The sequence below is a fragment of the Gopherus flavomarginatus genome, chromosome 4 (genome assembly GCF_025201925.1).
Source record: "Gopherus flavomarginatus isolate rGopFla2 chromosome 4, rGopFla2.mat.asm, whole genome shotgun sequence".
Taxonomy (NCBI): domain Eukaryota; kingdom Metazoa; phylum Chordata; order Testudines; family Testudinidae; genus Gopherus; species Gopherus flavomarginatus.
In genome coordinates, this window is record NC_066620.1 from 5,205,399 (window position 1) to 5,217,571 (window position 12,173).

The following is a 12,173-nucleotide window of genomic DNA, read 5'->3' on the forward strand; positions in this document are numbered from 1 at the left end:
ATAGAGCAGTTCTGCTGAAATCAGTGGAGCGGCTTTCAATTTCCACCTGTGTAACCGAGAGCACAATATATTCTGTTACGCTGGTGTAAATTCAGAGTAAGTCCATTGACTTCAGTGGAACTATTCCAGCATGCAAGTTGGATGGGGTGCAGTGAATGGTATGCAGATAGGAAGTGAACAGCTCTCACGTTCGTTGCACCCATCCAGCATGGCTACTGAATGAGGCAGGGGTCATGAAAAAATTACAATTAAAGACTTTGGACCAGATTTTCAGCTCGTGGAAATCAGAATAGCTCCATTGACTTTAGTGAGCTCTGATGCTTTACAGCAGCTGATAATCTGGCCCTGTGTTTGAACGCGTATGCACAGGAGGACAGAGTTGAGTTGCACAGGAAACCTGATTGTTGGCGTTTCCTGGTGTTCGAGTGCTGGACCGTGCACTTTTCATGTTCTTTTATCATCGATTTTGGGGACTGTGTCTATATATTGGTTAAACACTGGCCTTTTGCTGGTGTATCCGAAGTGCAGATCTGCAAACCTAGCCCATAGCCAGAGCCATATGGTAAGCGTCACGTCTGTGAGCAAGCCTAAACCATTATGAATTTCTCCTGCACTTAAGAGTGCTCAGAATGATGCTGAAATTTCCAGCTGAGGCACTTCTGTGTCTGCCCAAAGGCAGCAGCTAGCCCTTCAAATTGAGTTTATTCTTTTGCAGGCATGTGTTTAGCAGCTCTGGAAGCGGTTTCTGTCAAAACGGGGCTCTGCAATTACAGCCGCATTATCCACAGACATAGCCATGACCACAGTATCGTGCACTGGTTTCTATTCAGAATAAGCAAACCAGATTGAACAAACTCTGAACGGACTCAAATCTGTGTCAAAACTCAACACAGAACCTAAACCTTGTGGGCACTGACAGGGGCATCCGCTTGTATTTGATCTCCATACCTCTGCCCTTTCTGCCTTTGTCTGAGACCGAGGGCAGAAAGACTGAAATACCATCAGCTGTTCTTATTCTTTTACTCAATTGAACCCACATTCTGCAAACTCTTCATGTTTAAAAAAAACAATGCTATAAACAGGATAGACTTTTTAAACATAGTTATTAGATTAGTGTGTTCTCGGGTGGTTCTCAGGGCCTGAATTGACCCAGGATAACTCCGAGGAAGGGGCAGCCATGGGGAGAATGGTTGGTTGAATGCTAGCCAGGCCGCTGTGATACTTGACTGGTGTGTGTGTGTGAAGTGCTTTGAGAGCCTCAGCTGAAAGCCCTCGTCGAGGTGCCGTGTATGACGAATGACTTGTACCTGGTGATCTGACTGTGTGTCGGAATTTTCCCTTTCCAGTCTCCTTTCTGATTGTTCTTCCTCTAGGATGTAACCCAGGCAAAAACAAGGGTGTTGCTTTTACTGGTAATACGATAACAGCTGGGTGACGTGCTATGGAGATTCAGGGCATGAGGGCAGGTCTACACTTCAGCGCAGCTGCTCTGATGCAGCTGTGCCGCTGTAGCACTGAAGTGAAGACACTCCTCAGCTGAGATGTGCCGCCGCGAGAGGCAGGCAGGTCAGTATAACTGCTCAGCGGCCCGCAGTGTAATTTAGACAGCTCTGTCCCTAGTACAAAGCACTGCCTGTGTTCTCTGCAGTGCAAGATGCTCTGGCCACAGCATGCATGCCCCCTACACCAGGGTTTGTGAGCAGAGATGACCCACACCTGCTGTTGGGAGGCGGGGGGCAGAGTGAAAGCACTGGCTTCAGTAGGATGACCATAATTCCCCAAAGTCTAAATGGGACACTACCTGGCACTAGCCCAAGGATCATCAGTTCGCAAGAGCAAATGGGACAAACACACAGTTTTGCCAAAAAAGCCAGGACAGGGATACGGCCCAAACGGGACATATGGTTACCCTAGCTTCAGCAGATGGTACTGAGCATGCTCAGTGCAAGCCAAGCAGCAAATCTGGGCAGGCATGTGACCCTGCATCCCCTCCACCATGCGTCCATGGAAGGCTGTCTTCCCCAGTGCCTACCCTGGAGAAATTCTGCCCTCACTGGATTTAGAGTCCTTTTCTGTTCCTTGGGGCCTTCTGCTCAATGTAAAGGGGTAAGAGCCCTTGTAAAGGGGTGAGGATCTCAGCGTACACCTCTTATTGTTCCCCGCCACCTCCACTCTGCCTCATCTGCAATTCGCATAAACCTCTTTGCATCTTCTTCCCCACACTGCCCCCTCATCCTGCCCGATGTTTCAAATGGCTACTAGTCCGAGAGCATAATATAATACAATTGCATTCCGTGGGCAAGGCAGTGATAGAAAGGTGAGGAAGGTATCATTTGATCCATACAAATCGGCACACTCTGCATTTCAATGGTGTCACTCTCTGCTGTGTGGCGGGGGGACTCACTCCCCTCTCCCTCTCCCAGCTCCCTCCTCCAGGACCTCCAGTTGGTGGAAATTTTGACCACACAGTGTCATCAGAAATGGGTCGAGTTGGGTTTCATTCAAAAGGCCTTTTTCCCACGGACACTATGGCATCAAGCATGAGAAACCCAGAATAATGATGTAGATCTATATATTCAAGAAAAGGTTTAAAAATCAACATTTTTTAAAATTTTACTTTAGCACAGCAATGTATTACTTACCTCAAAGAGACGTTGAACTTCACTAATCCTAGGGAAGTTGTCCTTGATGTGTAGGACTGATACATTTATTCATCAAATTCATCATCAGTGTTTTCTCTGTCCTGGGTCTCTGTTAGATGCGTTGTCCCATTGATCCTCATCAACGCTGCACCTGCACATCTCCATACCAGGCAGGCTGCTGGCCAAACATCTGTGGGCTGGTGAACATCTGGTCTTTGTACACGACCACTTGATTAGCTGGAGGATTGATCCGGAAGTGCACGGTATTTCACACATAACTGGTGTGATCAGTCCATCCTCCAAGACCCACCCATGCCTGATAGGATAGAATGCACTCCATCATCCCAAAGCTATTCCACTGTTTGACAATTTGCCCCCTTGATAGCAGGTATAAATGCACCCCTTGACAGTGGCTGTTTTTCTCCATTTGTCTGCTTCTTGGAAAACGTCTACTGACGTAGCTCTGCAAGTGTCATAATGTTGGTCTTCAAATGGTAAACTTGGCATATGGACGCCTCCAATGCATTTATTACCTCATCAGTGATGGTCTCAGCCATTCCGAGTACCTTCAGAGTGAGGAGAGTGTCTTCAGAGACTGCATCAAGTGCTTTCCACTAAGAGAATTTGGTCTTTCCAGTAGCGTCACATCCTTGAAAAGGCATGGAACCCTAGCAGTGTGGTGGCTTTTAATGGCCTGTGTGATAGGAACACATCTCGGAGGAATAGACAGTGTTTCTTTTCCCCAGCAGCAGAAACAAAAACAATCTGGTGGAAGTCTTGGGTAGCATCTGTGTCTTGTGCCAGATCCAGAGCTTAGTAGCACCTCTCCCTGTGACATTGATGGCATGCAAGATAATTTTAGTGTCAGCCGCCCCACGGGAATGATGAAGAAACTCCACTGAACAGTGTAAGGCAGCAGCTTCATTGTGCCATGCAATTCTTGGAACAATTCTTTACACACTGGAGTGTTTTCCCTGTAAGGTGTGCAGTGAAGTCATTCTGTGTGCAAGTATGAGACAGCATCTTCTTCACTGTGGTACTGGAGATGTTCATGGAGTCAACTCTTTTGTTGCAATGATACAATGGTGCAATACCACGGAGTTTCTTCTTTCTAGCAATATATTTTAATTGATTCCACTGCATAAGTGTGAAACATGAGGTAGACTTCGTCATAGGTCCATTATTTTTTCAGTAGCCTCATAATGAAGTGTTCAACCAAATCTCAGCAGGTGTAACTGTTCCTGGTTTGTCAAGAGCATGTACTTTGGCCATTTCCCCACTCACTTCATATACCTTCTTGTCTTCTTAGACAAGCTCTTCAGCTGGCGAGGGAAGGAGCAGGATTGCCAAGCAGGGAGACTGCTGGAGTAACTCCTGGAGCCACAGGAGAAACTCCCATCCAGATGATCTTCACTCTGACCCTATGGGGAGTGCAGTGAACTCCCAAGGACAGACTTAAGAAGGCCCTCAAGTAAGGAACTAGGGCCTGTGCAGAAGCCTCCCAGAGCAAGTGACTGGGCATGGTCAGGTTCTCCCACCACCTGGGAGAGAAACCTCAGGAGACCTCTTTACATTACTACAGTCAGTATTTTTCTCATCTGGGTCCTTAGCCAAAGCCCACTGCAGCCAATGGGCTGATACGTAGCATTCAGCTCAGAAACTATTAATAAAGTGTTGTCCGTTCCTTGCCCTGAGAAGCAGCGAGAGTGAGAATTACAGGACCTCTGGCAGTAGACTTCTTGCTGGTGGAAGATGGTAGCAAGTTTTGATACAAACAGGATCATCCTTAATATCCAGATGGGACAGAGCAGGGGTTTCCTGTTGTACAATAGCCACTCGCTGCGTTAGGATCTTTCATCCTCAAAACTTCTGATCATTCAGAGACTTTTGCATAGTTCTCAAGCTGTTTGATCCACTCATTGTCCCACAGTCCATGGGCTGTTTCTAAAATAATTCTCTGGGTCGCTGTCACCACCCTTTCCCTTGTTTTCCCCCCTACATGTTGCAGACAAGCCCACAGACTTTCCAGTCTCATGTCCACGATAGATGGTTTAAGTGACAGAGCTTTGAATCTGCTTTCCAGCCTGGCAATTTAGGGTTGCTGGTTTAAAGCCTCCAGCAGTTCTTTAACGAGAGCTCTCCAACTGCTGGAAAATAGAGGCAACTTCTGCAGGGACTGGGCCAGACTCCACCAATCCGGTGCCAGGAGGTGGAAACTACATCTCCTTGTCCTTATTGGTTCCCAGCCTAAGCCACGGTGCGATGTGGGGAATTCACCAGGGAAGACAACTTTAAGTGTTGGAGGTTCCAAAGAACCACCAGTTGTGGAGGCGGTGAGAGGATTGAGTCCTGAGTACACCTCCTCCCCAACTAGCACTGCTCACTGCCTTGCTGGTTCACGCTTGGTTTTTTTAGCACGTTCTTTATTGTCTCCTTTCTCAGACAGCTCAGAACACTGTTATCAGTGGCCTGGTATAAAGAGGGTTCAAATAAGAACATAAGAATGGCCAGACTGGGTCAGAGCAAAAGTCCATCCAGCCCAGTATCCTGTCTTCTGACAGTGGCCAGTGCCAGGTGCCCCAGTGGGAATGAACAGAACAGGGAATCGTCATGTGATCCATCCCCTGTTTATAAACAAGGGAAGAATTTGTAATGAAACATTGCACCCTTGCCAGCTGTAGGTCTTCAAAAATTATGCATCAGGCCCTAAAAACATCATGAGATTAAAAAAAAAGTCATGATTTTTAAGCCAAATAATAAATGTCAGGTTCTTTCTTGCCTTCTGGTTTCTGAGCCTTTCAGCTGTACCCTGGGGACTAGACACTTTTTGTTTTTTTTAAATGAAGGCGGAGATTCTTCTGATTTTATTGTTTGTATTACCGTAATCACAAAGACCCCGTTCCGCTAGGTGCTGTGCAAACCGAGAAGACACAAGGACAGTCCCTGCCCCAAAGAGATGAAAAGCCAAGGCGCTGTGAATCTTGATTTCAGGAGCTGGGGCTTTAACAAAACACCACCAAATATTGCAAGACTTGTGATAAAATGCCAAGAGCTGGCAAATGGCCATTGAGCTAACCTTACTGCATCGCTGCCAGTTCAGACTCACAGCCTAAGGATTTGGCTGGAGTAGGATTTAAAGATGTGATGTTAGCTCACGTTTACACATTGAAACACCCTGGGGCAGATCCTACACTGGTGTAAACCAACCTAGCTCCAGCAATGGAGCTATGATTATTTACACTCATTGAAGATTGGCCCCAAGGCTAATAATACATGCTAAACTGGTAAATTAAACTCAAACCCTGGGTGTGGGAGGGGAGGGGATGACTCAGCCGGTTTAGTGCATTTTAAAGGCAGTGTTCTTTGTCTACATTACACTTTTCAAACATGTTAGTTGGCACGTGTTAGCCAACATGTGCTAACATCACACTTTCAATCGTACTCTATACAGGTCTGAGTTTCTTTGGAAAAGTCAACCTGCTTTTTTAAGAAGAATATTGTAAATATTTTTCACTCTTTGCCCAAGACCTTTTATGGCAGATTTTTGACCAAAGCTGTTTCGTACTATTCAAGTCAAAGCACTAGAAATTTTTTCTTTGATTGTTTCTAAGTGGGCTGACCCTAAACAACAAGTGGGCTACTGGAAGCTGGTAAATTCAAACACGCAGAACTGCTTTTCAGTAGACTTTAACTGGAGGGATGCTTCTGGTTCTGAACCTGTCATATTTATGTACAGATTTTCTTTAATTTGTCCTTTGGTTTCTTTCTTAGGAAAATCTCAGGTTTAATTAACATAGTTTCAGATAAAAGGAATTCAAGAAGAAAATTAAAAATGCGTGAAGCTTCTGGAGTCATCCGATTACTGGGATGTCCACATAGCTATGGCAGCATGAATTTTACAAAGCAAGTGGAAACGGAAATTCAGGGGGTTGCCACAATGAAATGCCATTATATTTAGAAATTTGCTCTATTAGAAATGTACATATGCATTTCTTCTTCTTGATGTGTCTCAGAATAAGGCAAAGATCAAACAGAAAGGCAAAGTATACGCAAAGTGTATGCATGCACATTGAGAATGCTTTTAAACCACGTTTAGCTCTTTACTCTTTTAATGCTAAAATATGTAAAATCATCTGAAAAAAATGTTCTTTTTGCATTCAGGACTGCCACAAGAATTTGCAAAAGCAAGTTCTAGGTAATATAGTCCCAGAAACGTGCTGTATGGATTGTAACTTTCCCCAATAAGAGAGGCTTGATTCAGTCACTAAACACTATTTCTAGGATACTGGTTTTTTGGCAAATACAGAACAAAAAATCAAGAAAGAAAACCAGACTGTTTGTCCAAAGGAAGGAGAAACGGTGATTGTATTTGTGACCACAAGGAACAGAAATTGTCTGGTTTGCAATTGGCTTTTAACCACACCCTGCCTGTCCTCTCTGCTTTGCTTAAGGTACAATCTCTGAGAGTCAGGATGTCTTGGGGGGTTCGACCAGATCTGGAAAAGTAATGAGCACCTGCAGTTCCCAGACTTAAAAGGGGCTTGCAGGTGCTCAACACATCGCACATCCACTTGTCAAAAAGGATGTTGACAAATTAGAAAGAGCTCAGAAAAGAACTCCAAGAATGATTCGAGGTCTGGAAAACCTGCCTCGTAGTGAGCTACTAAAGCAGCATGATCTATTTAGAACAGGGGTGAGCAAACTTTTTGGCTTGAGGGCCACATTGGGGAATAGAAATTGTATGGCGGGCCAGGTATGCTCACAACATTGAGGTTGGGGTGCAGGAGGGGGTGCGGGCTCTGGGGTGGGCTGGGGATGAGGAGTTTGGGGTGTAGGAGTGTGTTCTGGGCAGGGACTGAGGGGTTGGGAGGGCAGGAGGGGGATCAGGGCTGGGGCATGGGTGCGGGAAGGGATGCAGGTTTTGGCTGGGGGTGCGGGCTTTAGGGTGGGGCTAGGGATGAGAGGTTAGGGGTGCAGGAGGGTGCTGTGTGCTGAGATCGAGGGTTTTGGAGGTTGGGAGGGGAATCAGGGCTAGGGCATGGGTGCAGGAAGGGGTGCAGGTTTCGGCTGGGGGTGCAGGCTCTGGGGTGGGGCTAGCGATGAGAGGTTGGGGTGCAGGAGGGTGCTGTGTGCTGAGATCGAGGGGTTGGGAGAGTGGGAGGGGGATCAGGGCTGGGGCAAGGGGCTGGGGCATGGGGAGAGGTTCAAGGGTGCAGGCTCTGAGTGGTGTTTACCTTAAGTGGCTCCCAGAAGCAGTGGCATGTCCCTTCTCCGGCTCCTACGTGTGGAGCAGCCCCCAACCCTGCTAGCGCCGGAGCAGGGCCATGCGGCTGCTTCTGGGAGCCACATGGTGCGGCTCCCGACCCGGCACCCCGGCTGGAGCGGGGCTGAGCTGAGCTGCGCGATGAGGGCCCCGACCCGGTACCCCGGCTCTCAAGCCCCAGACCCTGCTCCCCAATGGGAGTTTGCCCACCCCAATTTAGAGTATCAAAGAGAAGGATAAGAGGTGACTTGATCAGGGGTCTACAAGTGCCGACCTGGCTAAGAGAGATCTGATAGGAGATGACTGTTAGCAGAAAAAGGGATAATAAGATCTCTTGGTTGAAAGCTGAAGCTAGACAAATTCAGACTAAAAATATAATGTGAATATTTAACAGCTATCTAGGGCTGGGTGGATTCACAATTGAAGTTTTTAAATCAAGACTGAATATCTTTCTAAAAGCTACACTATTGCTCAGACAGTTATGTCTTGATGCAGAGTTTAGTGGGGAAGGTTTTCTGGCTGTTATGTAGGAGGTCAGACTAGTTCAGGGGTAGGCAACCTACGGCATGGGTGCCAAAGGCGGCATGCAAGCTGATTTTCAGTGGCACTCACACTGCCCGGGTCCTGGCCATGAGTCCGGGGGAGCTCTAAATTTTAATTTAATTTTAAATGAAGCTTCTTAAACATTTAAAAAATCTTATTTACTTTACATACAACAATAGTTTAGTTATATATTATAGACTTATAGAAAGAGACCTTCTAAAAACGTTAAAATCATAGAATCATAGAATATCAGGGTTGGAAGGGACCTCAGGAGGTCATCTAGTGCAACCCCCCTGCTCAAACCAGGACCAGTCCCAATTCCCCAACTAAATCATCCCAGTCAGGGCTTTGTCAAGCCTGACCTTAAAAACCTCTAAGGAAGGAGATTCCACAACCTGCCTAGGTAACCCATTCCAGTGCTTCACCACCCTCCTAGTGAAAAAGTTTTTCCTAATATCCAACCTAAACTTCCCGCACTGCAACTTGAGACCATTACTCCTTGTTCTGTCATCTGCTACCACTGAGAACAGTCTGGATCCATCCTCTCTGGAACCCCCTTTCAGGTAGTTGAAAGCAGCTATCAAATCCCCCCTCATCCTTTTCTTCTGCAGACTAAACAATCCCAGTTCCCTCATACTCTCCTCATAAGTCATGTGCTCCAGCCCCCTAATAATTTTTGTTTCCCTCCGCTGGACTCTTTCCAATTTTTCCACATCCTTGTAGTGTGGGGCCCGAAACTGGACACAGTACTCCAGTACTCCATGCATCCAACCAAGTGGGTATTCACCCACGAAAGCTCATGCTCCAAAACGTCTGTTAGTCTATAAGGTGCCACAGGACTCTTTGCTGCGTAGTACTCCAGATGAATACAAAATGTATTACTGGCATGCAAAACCTTAAATTAGAGTGAATAAATGAAGCCTCGGCACACCACTTCTGAAAGGTTGCCAACCCCTGGACTAGTTGATAAGAATGATCCCTTCTGGCCTTAAAATTAATGAATCTATGAAAATTAAGGTGTCTATTCCTACTGGAGGTGAATTTAAGTGTCATAACCTCTCAGAATCTCAATTTTCTCATCTGTAAAATGAAGCTAATAGTTCTTTGCGTGGGGCTTGTTTGTAAAGGGCTTTGAGATCCTGGGTCAAAACCTACTAAGTAAAAGCTAAGTATTATTAATTCTTTTTAAATAAAGAATTATATTGCCACCAATCTTGCATTAAGCTGTATTAAGGTGTTATAGCCTTTAAATTTGGAGCTCTATCCAAGGGTCCCGAGGGAGGAGCTTATGAATGGCCTGTGGTAATTCCTTCTGGCCTGAAGCTGCCTTAAAACGGGAACATGGTCTTTTATTAGTGTGGGTTAGTGTCCTTGTTCTTGGCAGTTAAAGCAAACCTACTGCCTCCCAGTCAAGGGAAATTAAGGTAGGCCCCAGTCACAGAGCTACCGTGGGTCACAAGCGGAACTGCCCTCAGCTTTACACCCAGCGGTGCTGGAACAATTTGTATAGTGGGAGGAAACCACCTCAAGCCAAGGGGTGCTGCTGCACCCCCAGCACCCATGTCACCACCAAGCAGGGCATCACCATCTGCGCTCTCTATCGTTTGCTAATATTTTCCCCTTAGCTCACAAATGAAAGGTTCACGTGACCACCCCCTCTACCTCCTCCTGCCCCAGATTGCTCAGCAGCGGCTCCCAGGCGTTGCCTCTGCCCACCCCCCTGACTCACTTCAGCAGGCATCTGAAAAGCAGGCAGCAGCGCTGGGACTCCAGCAGCAGGGAAGGAGAAGCAGCAGCTGTAGGGGTGAGGGGAAGAGAAACTCAGCAGGCAGCCAGCCACTCTGCTGCTTCCCTCCCACCCTGGGCTTCAGGGGCACGTAGAGATTGGGGACGGGGGAGTGCCCCTGCTTGTGCATGCCCCTGGGACCCAGGGAGCCTTGCAAACCACTGCCAAGAATTCCATTTTTGCACCTGATAGAAACTAGCAAAGTAGTATCCACTCCCAACACAGCTCTCCACCCCTGGTATCCTAGTCAGGGTTCAGGCCTGGGCAGGGAAGGATAGTGTTGATAGTCTAGTGGTCAACCCATTAGGCTGGGACTTGGAATGTCCACAATTCCCTGCTCTCCACCACAAACTACATGTGTGGGGAAAACGTTCAGGGCTTGTCTACATGGCACAGTCGTGTAGAGTAGTGCCGTGTGACATGGGACTACTTTAACACGCACCAGGAAACTGAATGGGCACCAACAGCATCCACACTGGCCAGTTGGTGCACAAGTTGGTCCGTCTCTCTGTGCTTCAATAGTACCCATCTGGAAAATGGGATAACGGATAGAGACTAAGAGGCACTTGGATTGTGTGGGAATAGGGGCCACGGAGGTACCTGAAATGGGTGATCTCTCTGTGTTCGTAGCCAAAGGGAGAACACCCATACTGATCTTCCTGGATCTGTCTGTGGCATACAATACCACTGACTATTGTCTCACCTCAGGGACACAGCAGAGGTTGAAAGGAAAGCTCTGAAACGGCTCCAAATTCTTCAGCTCCAGAGCACTCACACGTGGAATCTCACAAGGATCAAATCCTCCCCCCGCGTCCTTTTTTAACATATACACAAAGCAACTGGGGAAATGATGAGAGGCCAAGGTCTGAGACAGCAGTGGTGAGCAGACCACACCCAGCTCTCCATCTTTGATGGAAATCACACCATCTTCCAACTCTCTCTCAGGCAGAGATCAGCGTTTGGAAGAAAGGCAGCTGCTGCAGCTGAACCTGGGCAACAGCAGGTATCAGGATCTGCTCCCAGGGCTACTTAGCCTTTCTGCTCAGCACGCTGTCTCACATCTCCAGGACACGTGGGGTTTCAGGGAGCTCTGCCGCCAGCCTCCTCACTACAGACTCTTTTCACAAAAGGAGAGGTAGGCAATGACAGCCCCCATCCACCGGCTCCGTCCTAGTTCCCCTCCACTAACCACAGGGTCCCATTTTCCACCATTGGGTGATTTTACTGCTGTATTGAACATGTTTCTTACTGAGATCATACGTTCCCTCTTACCTCACCATGCTGCCCCCCCATCTTCAAACCAAACTTTATCTTCCCCCTCCCCCATCCATTTCCTGTACCTGTCTCCACCCTACCCTTCCGCTCCCCCCCCTCTCTTTTCTACCTATTTATTCTCTGCCTCCTCCTTTCTGCTCCCCTCCAGCTAACCTCTCCAGTAATCTCGACTTGCCTTTTAAAAGAAGTAGCTTATAAACAGGTTTTAAAAGTCCATGGCCAGTACAGAATCCACTCCAGTTTGTAATTAGCGTGAGTAACCTTTGTTTTTATTTTACCGGGCCCACTGCCCTCCCACCCTCCTAGTGTGTGTCAAACTCTCATGAATATTGTTTTTAACAAGGGGCTCATCTCTTACTATATGTATTTGCACAGTGCCGAGCACCGAGGGCCAGCAAGGGGGTGTCATGGAAGTGGGCTGGGAGAGGTCCTGGCAGTGAACTGGCTTTGACCCATTGTCAGAGGAAGAGATGTGACATAACATGGACTGACCCAACTCCCAACCCCCACAAAAAATGTCCGCAAAAAAGGTCCAAATCATCTGGAATAATAATAACCAATGGGGACTAGAACTGAGTCTGACACTAATAGCACACGGACAGTTAAGAAGATACCATCACTTTCCTTCTATCCGTGGGGAATAGCCAACCACCACCACACACAT

At 47.2% G+C, this 12,173-nt stretch overlaps 1 protein-coding gene across 2 annotated transcripts in view; it reads right to left on the reverse strand.

The window, feature by feature from the left end:
* Positions 1 to 12,173, reverse strand: part of XRN2 (5'-3' exoribonuclease 2) — a 496,353-nt gene that overhangs the window by 99,654 nt on the left and 384,526 nt on the right. The gene's annotated exons all lie outside the window — the stretch shown is intronic.